Source organism: Anopheles moucheti, chromosome 2 (genome assembly GCF_943734755.1).
Source record: "Anopheles moucheti chromosome 2, idAnoMoucSN_F20_07, whole genome shotgun sequence".
NCBI classification, from domain to species: Eukaryota; Metazoa; Arthropoda; class Insecta; order Diptera; family Culicidae; genus Anopheles; species Anopheles moucheti.
The window spans coordinates 38,487,124-38,500,324 of NC_069140.1; positions in this window are offsets into that span (position 1 = coordinate 38,487,124).

Sequence of the window (13,201 nt, forward strand, 5' to 3'; positions counted from 1 at the left end):
ATCCGAAGCTGCCGTTAAGGTGTTTTTGATTTGACCTTTGTTGTTTGTATCTTTACGGCAAGTATTATGCTGCACATGCGGGTTTGGGTGTGAAGATTCATTTGTCAGGTCCTGTGTTGTTTGTTGGAAAATGATCGTTGATCGTTTGGGCCAAGCCGCGAACTTCGGCAGGACATTTTATTAGGGAATTTTCTTCCCCCTCTCTTTGACGCTACTTATTACTAATTTATTTACTTTCTTATTAACAACCACTTAAATTTCTGATAATGTTGTTACTATATTGTAATACCGCATTATAGTGAACATATAGCTGGTTTTTGACGGTCCATCACATTTCGCGATAGGTCATGCAGTTTGACTCAGGCGGAACTTTTGGATTTATCCGAAGCTGCCGTTAAGGTGATTTTGATGTGACCTTTGTTGTTTGTATCTTTACGGGAAGTATTATGCTGCACATGCGGGTTTGGGCGTGAAGATTCATTTGTCAGATCCTGTGTTGTTTGTCGGAAAATGATCGTTGATCGTTTGGGCCAAACCGCGAACTTCGGCAGGACATTTTATTAGGGAATTTTCTTCCCCTTCTCTTTGACGCTCTTCGTGCCGGGAGTAAAATTGTGCTCCCATGGCAAAATGTATTGAAATGATATCTCGTAATCGTTCGTCCAGAACGGAAGATGTTCCTGCAACTGCAACTTCTGAGTGCGGTTCGAGTAGTGGCACGGAGCCCCATCTTGTTGTAACACAAGGTTTGGTTTCGAACCGTACCGCAGATCAACAATTTGTTTTTGTCATACGGAACGCCAGGTCACACTGTTTTCTTAATCATTCAAATAATTAATTAACAATTAACCATGAAAAAGGTAGGACAATTGGTAACAAATAATTATTTGGTAAAGCAAGTGTAAAGCAATATAGCCTAGTAAATATTAATTCGATTTTTGTTCTTTGACAAAATCAAATGAGCGTTCTATGGACTTGTGCACAAAATGTCATCAAATTGCGAAAAAAATTGGCAGAGACTTTGAAACTAATTTGCGGCTAGATAAGGAAAAGAAACTAAATGGAACTGGATAGGAGAAAAAAGTTTGTAAATAAAAGGCTATCCTTATAGAGGTGATATGTTTAGAATTACAGTACTTTGCTACTTGTTGTCAATTGTACAATGTGAGAAAAAATCTGAACATAAAACGTATCATGAAACGGACGACAAACTGTGAACCCCGTACTATTTAAACAGATGTGTGCATTAACTGCAAAGCAATCAGTTATGCAAAAAACCGTACATGACGAAATCAAAATAGACATTATAAGAAGAGCTTAGTCCACATTTGAATTGCCGCAAAAGGCCGTCTTGAATGTACTTGCTCCCTCGTTTAAAAAAAAAGACGTCCTTCTAAACACTCGCCTTACACTTATCTACAAGATCGCTCTAAAATACGGAAATGCAACTGCTACATGATAAGATGCTACTACTGCTAAGATACAGAAAAACAGTGCGAATTAAAAACAATAATTTAACGAAAGGTCAATGGGGGCCGGAATACTGTCTTAACTATGCTACGTTCTGCCACAGGACAATATTATTTTAAATATTTATATATAGGCCTATCGAATCGGAAATCCATACCATTGAGCATAATGCAATGAAATAAAATGTTAATTTTACTAACAAGGAAGGTATGGTTGTATTTAATGAAAGAAAATTTATATTCGCTTCACCTAAGGGTGAGTACCGAAGTACGTTGAAAGATGCTGATAAAACGTTCATGTTATTTGATTTTCCACATATTATTAGTTATTCATCCATGTTTTATGCATTTAGAGCAGCGTGTTATCGTAAAGCTATTCACATTTTGAAGAAAAAAAATGCCCAAATATGTCTGTTGCTTTCAGTGGAGGATCAGCCCCCTTGGAGACCCAAGGTCAATTCGGAAATTATTAGATGTGGTTTTGTTGGGGCATTACGTTCGTTAAGTCTTTGTTTTCTACATTACATGCCTCCATATCTATTCTTATTCGTATGTCCAGCCACGCTTGAAGAACGCATAATAAACGCCGATAGAATTGGGTTGTTGATTTGTTTATAAATTATGGTACAGCTAGGCGCCTGTGATGCACTCGTCCTCTCGCTGTCTGTATTAGATTATTCGTTTGTGAATGCCTCTTTGTTAAAAACTATGTTAGGAGGAGAATACATATTGCAGAAAAAAGCAATAATAATTCATTTAGCTCTAGACCGTTATGCCCTTCTTAACATGCTGCCCTTCGCTGCAAGCCATAGGGTCTGGCTGTTCCTTATGAGCAAGAACAACATTTTCGCTCCGCCTAATTTTACGACCGCGACTTCCCGTCGCTGCCGAAGCATTTCACTTCGAGTGTCACGGACATTCCAATGGATCGTCATGTGAGCGAATGGAACACAAGGGAGGATCATATTGTCGATCATTTACGGTCGCATTACGTGACATACTCACTTTCACACGGAAACACTTGAACAGTGTGGAAATGTTTGTTCACAGCAACAAAAAAGCAGATTGAAATTTCCACAGTCAATGGCCAAGCGGTGTTTTTGCCCTTCGGCTAACATTGAAGGGTACCCAGATTTACAAACGCATCATAAATTCTCTGCATAAGAAGAAAAGACTTGCAGCAGCCTCGGGCTGGAAGTGAAAGGCTCTTCGTACCAATGCAAGGAAGCATCTTGCAGATGCAATAATCGCATCGAACGTATCTGCATTCGGTTGTTCCTGTCCTTTAGCCAGGGTCATGTTAAGAAAACACGTTAGTGTCAGCGATGTCCGTGTTTAACCTTTTTTCAATAATAATTCTTCTTACATGCTGAGTTCAATACATGTTTCATGAGAATGCCAGACATGGATCACAGCAGAATAAACCCGGATTTTATTACTCTCATACGATATGTTATACAACCAAACCAGTTCCTCTAAATTTCTTGATGCTAATTATCTAATAACTTGGCTTTTACATGCCGCCAGGAGTACCGCCAAAAAACATTCGATGCATAATTTACATCACACGAAACGGGTTTAGCATATGAGCAACGGAAGCAAAACTCATCGTCGAATTTCAACGCGTCTCCAATGGCGTAAGTAGGAAGATTCGGCTCCATGCCAACACCCAGAGAAGCATAAAAAACGATCTTCCCAACCGAGAGCTCAAGACGGACGAAGAAGAATGTGAAAAGAGTTCGGTATTATTGTTTCACGACCCCAAAACGATGAACCCTAAACGAAGTGTGTCCAACAGTGAACCAATGGCTTCAGTTCCCGGTTACCATCCATCATACATGCATTTCGTGGAATTTCTTAACCGGTTGTCCTTGCAGAATGAGTGTCATAAATGTTTCTCTCCGTGTCAGCCGCCGGAGTCTGCCGTTCGTCCCCGTTTGGGCTACGCTTTACGGTTGGTGTTGTTTTTCCAATCGAAAAAAAAAACAAATTGCCGGTTCGTTTGTGGCGCTACGGTTGGAAGAATGGACCAGCGCTTATGAAGGATCCAATAAAAAGCTGACTGACATGATTTTGCCGATCATGGTTTATGGTATCGTGTTTATTATTATCATTGTGTTAGTGTGCCTCGTGTATGAGATTATGGCAAATTAGTTTACATCTGTTCGCTCGTATCAGCAAGCATTAGCAAGTTAATAAATGATATGTTGATAATAGTAGAATAAGTTTGTAATTCAATCAGTTAGTTAGTCAGTTAGTTGAAATATCAATCAATCATAACTCAATCGTGTCCACCCTGTGAGTGGTTTTCGTCACTTTTCAATCGTTGAAGTCTCTATTAGTTGGGAATAGTGATGAGAATTTCGTTCCGTTCTTACTGTGGAACGATCTAACGTAGATTCATAAAAATTCGCAAAGATTTGATCCTCAAATAACTTTCACTCTTTCTTTATGTACAAATACATTACGTAGACACCATGGTTGGAGCTATTGATTCGAAGGTTAAGGTTTATCAGAATGCAATCTGCCCCCAGTCATCGTCTATGAATGCGGATGGAAACATCGTCCCTAGATTACAACGATCAACGGAAAGAGCATTCAGATTGCACTCAACTAATTTCACAGAAGATATCACCCCTCGATCGCATCGATCACCGGAAGAGTACGCATAGCGGAAGAGTACGCGTACCGGAACATAGATCCGGTGGGGACCGACACCCCCAGCGTGTAGCATCGTGGATGACGAAATCACCGTAGTGACTGACGACATCGGTTGACGGAACCATCGAAGCTAATTGGCCGATAAAAGAAGTCGACAATATAAAAGAACATGCAGAATAGGAACATAGTAAAGAGTCAGGAGTCAGGTGAATCAAATTTTAGTTTCGCGTGCGATTCTAACATCGAAATCGGAAAATTGTAATACCAAATAAGAAGTTACAAATAAGATAATATAAGATTGATATGTTTTGTTACCTTCGACCACGACGAGGTAGAACTGGAATTCTTCTACCGGGAGTTTAAAAACTACTCTTATACCTTCTTTAGTTTAGTGGATAAGGAGGAAAATTACGAATCATGAAGATAACTAACAATTTTTTTACGCAACACAGTTACTGCATAACGTTGGAACCAGTTTTTCAAATGCACCAGCACTTTTTTGCTAACCTACAACCCACAAACCTCACACGACGAAGGATCTCGAGACTAGTGTTTCTAAAAATAAACCAAAAAAAAAAATCCAACTTTGCGGCTGGCACAAAACGAACGAAAAACTTTTACGACACGTCTCCAGGAAGGACTCCCAGCCTTTCCGGGGATCGTGTTTTGGGAACACTATGCAATAACAATGACGGTCTCCTTTAAAGTTATCTTCGTACGCCTCATATTCGCACGAGCTGCATAAATTTTTGGTCTTTGCTGGATAGACGTTGTTATGTGCTGTTGGATATTGAAGGAAATTTCCACTTCGCGTCGCCACCATTGCGCGACGCCATCATTTGGACGCACTGCCTGTGAAGATAGAATTTTGCTCCGGATATTTTCAGCACTTTTTGGTAACAAAAATAAAGGCTATAAAGATTTATGGACCCTGCGGTGTGCACAAAAGCCACGTTAATAGCAAAAACTGGGAGATCAGTCTTTAAGATCGAGTTTCACACGGTGGTATGTTGAGGCTAGTTCAACACCACGGCTACCACCTTGCCAATCATTTACCACCTTGCCAATCGGTTGCCTTACCAAAACTATTGAATTATCTTGTGGAATATCTTTAGAATTAATATATAAAGAAATCATCACGTAACATATTTTCATTCCAATAAGAGACGACTGCACATATCCATTGTAACCTTCAGGCCATCATTACTGTCGTTTTAAATTGCTGATGGTGAACTAGATTTTGGCTCGAGGATCGGTTTCCAAGTAGAATCCTGGTTGGCATTAAGGAAGCTTTTTAGGAATTAGGTAGTCAACGAAGCACGACTGATAGTTGCTGCAAATAGAAGCCACAGAGTCGAATCCGGTTTTTCGACAACCGGGCCGCAGCGGAGTTATGAAGCGGGTTCCGCGTTCCCATCACTAGCGGACACCTACTTGAGCGTTCTTAAATTATTACTTTCGTTTTTTTCTTTCATAATCTGGGTTTTGGTTCAATCGGTCCCTTAATGCCTCCGCGGACCAGATTGAAAGCGTTCACGCGTTCCGCTTCCAATGCGCGATGTTTGACGACATTTATGGTCAAAACGATGCGCAACCTCAGAGAATTGTCGTAAATCTTTCTGTCATAACTTTACTGCCTATGGATCCCAGTCGGGTCAACCGTCGATCGATGGAGCACACCATTTGCGAATTTTATTTCGAACGTTGGTATCGGCTGGGCTGTATGATAAAAATTGCTTTCAACGAAAAGTTTAGTCAAACGAAGCCGATAGACAGAAAGATTTACGACAAATATCTGGGATTGCGTATCGTTTGAGCCGACAGCTAGCATTATTACATCTGTACGATCCTTCCTTCATGAACTGTTCGTAGACGTTCGATCTTTGAACAAGAAATAAGACGAATATAAAATATAACTCACTTGAGTTGTTTTAGGAAAGCCAGCACCCATTATGTACATTGATGTTGGAATGCCATCATTCTCATTGTGCACTTCTCGTGTTAGCGATCAACATATTCGAGTGTAAGCCGGTCGACCCGTAGCTAATCGACGTTATGTTCCTCACTTAAATACGATCGATCCCAACGCGAACCGTCGGGACCGGTCATGTTAGTTGAAGTGAAATGTTCCATAGGCAGCAGTAAGCCACGATCGTAAAATCAGACGAGCGAGAAAGTCATAAAAATTACGTCAAGTTCATACTGGAATAATAATATTTATTGTTTCCATGTGCTATTCGGTTCCGATATTGCCCCATCAACGAATTTTTGTTTGCCTAGAGAACAAGAATGAAATCTCTGTACTGCTAACCTTCAAATTTATAGAAACGCAAGCCAGTAGAATTACGTTTAGGAAATACAAGTGCCACTACGCTTTTAGGGCAACCGCTTTTGTACCATTTATCAAACTTTCATTCAATTGGTAGTATCTGAAGCCTCTGTTGATAAATTTGAGCAACACTGAACGAAACGATACGCAGTATGATGTCATCATACTCGTAGATGTTTCCCGGATAGGCTTACTTGAAGGCGACTTGTTCTTTCCCTTTTTATTACAAGGGTGGTTGATCACAGAAACTTCTTCCACATTTCCTGCCAATGAGTGGATCCGCAAGTGTTCCTGTCTTTACGGTCAGATTTCCGAAACCCTTCTGCTATTGGTGTGTGTGTCGCGTTACGACGTTGATTCTTTTTGGAGGGTAAGTTTCTTGGAGGGGTAAGTTGACAGTTGAGCAATGATTTGAATGGATGCGATGTTTTTTCGAGTCTCTCTCTCTCTCTCTTTCTCTTCATAATTTCTCTCTGTAAAATTGATGTGATCTCTAGAACATTCGTTAGAGGCAGAATCAGTTCAAAGATTGTTCAAGGCAGAAACAAAGATTCATCAAAAAACGAACGTGTCTTCTCTTTTTATTCTTTTAACGCATTTTCTACACTTTCTCGCTCCCCAATGGACATTTATTGGCGAAAAAAACATAGACCCCAAAACGTAAGTAACGAAGACGATACAAAGGGGCGATGTCGGCCAAGGCTATTTCTGCTTGAAATTGCGTTGGTGAACTTAACTCTGAACCGTCGCCCTGGGTGGGCCCTTGTAAATAACTGGGTGGGCCCTTCCAACTAACTCGAAAAAACTGATCTTCTTACAGGACTGACTAAAGCATATTCAAGGAAATTTTACATTTTTTGCTTTCCTTGTCGAACACGGAAATAGATCGGTCTTCATCGAACGAACAGCACAATTCGATTAGCTCTGCAGATAGAGAACAATCTGTGTAATAAACAGCTCACAACAAATTTTAGATTTAATATGGAAAAACAGTCACTTAATGTTACTGTAGCACTGTTAATTAATCGACTCCTTGAACTCCATTGAAATAGAAAAAAATGTGTCTAAAATGTTCGTACTTATACTACAGTGGTTCGGATGTATCTAAAAGATTGATCACTAACTAATAGCAAGGTAGACAAAAGCAAACATTTTAAATAAAAACAAACATAACACAAGCCATTTGGTGGTTTTGCACAAATAAGGTGTTTCATTTTTATTGACAAGTTCATAAATGCAAGCAATTTTAAAGACGTTTGATTGATGTATCTAATTAAATGATGATTTATTGTTGATATTAAACTAAACACATTACATTTTCAATTACTACATTTACAAGAAATTGTTTAAGAAAATTTTCAGTTAACCATGAATAATTTCTTAATTAAATTTTAAGGACATACTTCCTTTCTTCCTATTCGAAGATAACAATCTACACAAAAAACAGGCACTTGCTTTTATAAATACACTGATATTTATGCAGATGGCCACTCACGCATTGAGTGACGGACTATCTATTCTATCGATGCAACTCTTACACTGTTATACATTGGGTACATACATTGGGGAATCATTGCATCACAGCATTTAGCTTGACTCGTAAACAAACTATTGTAAACTAAAGAGTCGACAGCGTCAAATATGTCTATATTTATATGTTATATTTGTGCGATTTCGATTCGTAATATGAAAAATGTTCGATATTTTTCGTGTAAGTAGTAACTAAGTGCTGTAGCTAGTACACTGCAGCTTTCCATAACAGACCTATGTAGATTGCGCAAATAATAACCCATCATCAAATTTTTTACACTTCGTTTGAATCTGTTCATTTTAGTTGAAACAATGTGACTATTTATATTTCTGAGGTGACAGATGAGATGTAGCATTTTCAGATGAATAAATTTCCCAATTTTAACCACTTTTAACATAAAATTTTAAATTTTGCAGGTCAAGTATTGCTGCGTAGATTCACAACTCTGTGCTTTGTTAACTGCCCTTTAATTGTTCACATCACTTATCAGACATAATACGGAAGAAGCGCTCAAGTTTATGCCACTAATTAAATAGCACATATGCACAACTGCGATAAGGTTGTGACATTATATACAACACAATGTCGATTGTATATAATGTTATCCTTATGTTTAAGCAGTATGTGTCAGAGAAAATTTAATGTGCATCGATATAACCGGTGACGACAGAAAAAGTGTACAGGTATTGCATATCTTTGAAGAAATAGAGATTGTACCATACGGAACGGAACTTTGATCTACGTCTTTCTTAAGACCGAAGGCCGTACAATCGCTTGCATAATTATCATCATTATCACCATCATCATCACCATCATCATCACGATAAAAGTTGTTTTACATTACATTGTAGAAGGTGTGAATATTCGCGCGAGTTGATATCGACTTATTTTACCACGGTCCGGATGGGATTTTGTTTCGGTCCTGTCGTGTGAAGACCGGTGCCGCTACCACCGGACCGAATCGGTGTGATAATGAATCCGCAATGGATTGTTTAATTTGTTAATCATAAATTGTTTATGTATTCAAAAGATTCAAAGGCCAAGCCAGGCTTGCCTAAGCATAAATAAATTATTAAGGGAGTTGTTGCTGAACCATATCTGTTCCTATATTCCACTGCTTCAGGAACAAGGCCTCAATTTATAGAAACAAAACACGGATATAGGACAAGCGAAGGATAGCGAAGGTTATTTGGGATATTCCCTACTTCACTTTTAAAAGAATCCATATTGTCTTTGTCACTTCATTTATTTAAGCTGCTTTTTGTTGTTGCAGTTTGTCATGTAACCCAAATTCAATATAAGCATTTATTGTTTGTTTCGATCGCACCTTCCACTTCCAAGGGTAATGCATAGTGCGAAGCAAGGAAGACACTCTTTGTTTTAGGGCGGATGACGCCAACTTTATATTTGGTGCGTTGTCTGCAATTTAATTATACACCTTATATGCCATTTTACACCATGTCATAACAAAATCAAACCAGCTAATGAAATTTCCAAAAGTAAGGTTTTTCTTTTTAAAAACATAAAAGAATAGAACATTTTTCGCTGCAATCCGCCCTCTGGAAAAATGCGCAATAACAATGCAATAGCTTCCATTATTATGATAAGTCCATCCGTCAGTTATGAAACCAACGAATTTAACAGTAGCACGAAACGTATGCCATATTGGCTTCGTCTTCCGTACTTAACATGAAAGGAAAGGAACAAAGATTTCCTCCCATACTGTTAAATACGAAGTACGAAGCAACGCATTGTTCAGTCATACTTACTTACTTAATTACTTACTGATTTGCTTACTGCTAAACCGATGTGTTTAACAACTGATAGATGGACTGAAAGTAATAATCAGAACTATTCGGCTGCTTCATCACATTATACACAGGAGGTGAATTGCCAACTTGAGGCTCTATAATTTGAAAGCAAACTGCTTGAAGAATGCGATGCTTTCCGTAATATCGCTCGGTGATTTCATTTTCCAACGACAAGATGTAAAATATGCCTACAAAGTGTATAATTTTGTTGCAGGCAACGCACCAAACATAAAGTTGGTATCAATGCACTAAAAAAAACTGTCTTCCATGTTTCGCACCTGCATTAATTTGGAAGTTCAAGATGCGATCAAAACAAATAATAAAAGCGTTGTTGTTGCGGTAAAATAAACCGGTTTGTGTTTGAGAAAAATGTACCGATGCAACATCCAACGGCCAGGACATATCGACTAATCTTACCACGAAACCGGATGACCAGTCCATGCTACGGGGGAACGATCTGGATGGGATTATGTTTCGGTACTGTCGTGTGAAGACTGACGCCTCTACCAATACACCACCGGACCGCGTCAAATAAAATAATATTAAATCAGAACGATTAGATCGTCCTGATGAGGGGAATATACATCCCTGAGTTATTAATATGAATAAACACTTTCAAAAGCATTTGAATCATATAAGGTTATTATTAGACTTCATGTTCCATTGCATGTTATACGAGATAGGGAAACCGAGTATGCTTGGGACATGGTAGTTGGTAGGAGAAAAGCATACCGCCGAAGCGCATGGTAAGTTGGACTATAAATGTGGTAGTAGTGATGCTTGCCAATGAACCGCAATGCTTGCATGGTTTGGAAGCGGATTTTAATGTTGATTGCTGTAAACTTTATTGTGTCAGAAAATTTCCCATGATGGATATGCTAAAAAAGGAATTCGTGGAAGCATAGAATGTAAATTCTTAGTCGTGGCTTTGCCCAGCAACACGGCACAGATTAGTAATAGGATTTTTGATAGGGTGTTCAGTCAGCATCGTGAAGTTGCACGATCTTCCACCTTCATATCCGTACAGGCCTTATCAACTAATTTTACCACGTAACCGGATGACCAGTCCATGCTACGGGGAACGGTCCGGATGGGATTTTGTCTAAGTCCTGTCGTGTGCAGACTGGCGCCTCTACCAATGCACCACCGGACCGCGTCAAATAAAATAGATTTAAATCAGAACGATTAGATCGTCCTGATGAGGGGGATATACATCCCTGAGTTATTAATATGAATAAACACTTTCAAAAGCATTTGAAACATAAAAAGGTGTATCATTAGTTTTATAAGACATACGTTCACAATAATACAAATTTTACATTACTTTAAAAGAAACACCACGGCCAATAAAGACCTAAAAGAGGTGGAGAAGTTAAAAAAGAAGTGCATTGACATAACAGATGATGATAGAAAAAGGGTACAGGTATTCCGTATCTTTGAAGAAATAGAGGTTATGCCATTTATCTACGTCTTTCTTTAGACCGAAGGGCGTATAATCAGCAGCATAATCATCACCATTATCACCATCATCATCACGATAAAAGTTGTTTTTCATTCATTGTAGAACGTGTTGATGATCACGACTAATCTTACCACGTAACCGGATGACCAGTCCATGCTACGGGGGAACGGTCCGAATGAGATTTTGTTTAAGTCCTGTCGTGTGAAGACTAACGCCTCTACCAATACCCCACCGGACCGCGCCGAATAAAATAATATTAAATCAGAACGATTAGATCGTCCTGACGAGGGGGATATACATCCCTGAGTTATTAATATGAATAAACACTTTCAAAAGCATTTGAATCATATAAGGTTATTATTAGACTTCATGTTCCATTGCATGTTATACGAGATAGGGAAACCGAGTATGCTCCGGACATGGTAGTTGGTAGGAGAAAAGCATACCGCCGAAGCGCATGGTAAGTTGGACTATAAATGTGGTAGTAGTGATGCTTGCCAATGAACCGCAATGCTTGCATGGTTTGGAAGCGGATTTTAATGTTGAATGCTGTAAACTTTATTGTGTCAGAAAATTTCCCATGATGGATATGCTAAAAAAGGAATTCGTGGAAGCATAGAATGTAAATTCTTAGTCGTGGCTTTGCCCAGCAACACGGCACAGATTAGTAATAGGATTTTTGATAGGGTGTTCAGCATCGTGAAGTTGCACGATCTTCCACCTTCATATCCGTACAGGCCGTATCGTCTAATCACGTTCGTTTACCTCGTAACCGGATGACCAGTCCATGCTACGGGGGAACGGTCCGAATGGGATTTTGTCTAAGTCCTGTCGTGTGAAGACTGACGCCTCTACCAATACACCACCGGACCGCGTCAAATAAAATAGATTTAAATTAGAACGATTAGATCGTCCTGATGAGGGGGATATACATCCCTGAGTTATTAATATGAATAAACACTTTCAAAAGCATTTGAAACATAAAAAGGTGTATCATTAGTTTTATAAGACATACGTTCACAATAATACAAATTTTACATTACTTTAAAAGAAACACCACGGCCAATAAAGACCTAAAAGAGGTGGAGAAGTTAAAAAAGAAGTGCATTGACATAACAGATGATGATAGAAAAAGGGTACAGGTATTCCGTATCTTTGAAGAAATAGAGGTTATGCCATTTATCTACGTCTTTCTTTAGACCGAAGGGCGTATAATCAGCAGCATAATCATCACCATTATCACCATCATCATCACGATAAAAGTTGTTTTTCATTCATTGTAGAACGTGTTGATGATCACGACTAATCTTACCACGTAACCGGATGACCAGTCCATGCTACGGGGGAACGGTCCGAATGGGATTTTGTTTAAGTCCTGTCGTGTGAAGACTGACGCCTCTACCAATACACCACCGGACCGCGCCGAATAAAATAGATTTAAATCAGAACGATTAAATCGTCCTGATGAGGGGGATATACATCCCTGAGTTATTAATATGAATAAACACTTTCAAATGCATTTGTGTCATATAAGGTTATTATTAGACTTCATGTTCCATTGCATGTTATACGAGATGGGGAAAACTGTAAATGGTTCGTAATTTAAAAATGTACTTCAATAATAATTGTAGTAACATTGTAAATTTGCTCTCGAAACAAAAGTGATCTCGTAAATACAATGGAGAGATAAGACCTTCACTCTGTGGAGGAGGTAAGTGTATAGTGATTAATAGCAGTGCGAAATATCGCAGGAGAAAGAGTTGCTGCTATGCGAATGCCTGAGAGTTGCAACACCGAGTATTTAAGCATCGAGAGCTTACTTCGTATCATAAGTATTACCAATATCACAACATGCATATTCCTTTTTCTAAAACTTATCTTCAGCTCATAAAATTGCAAAACGGATGCTGACGGGGTTGTGAAAGATGATACATAGCA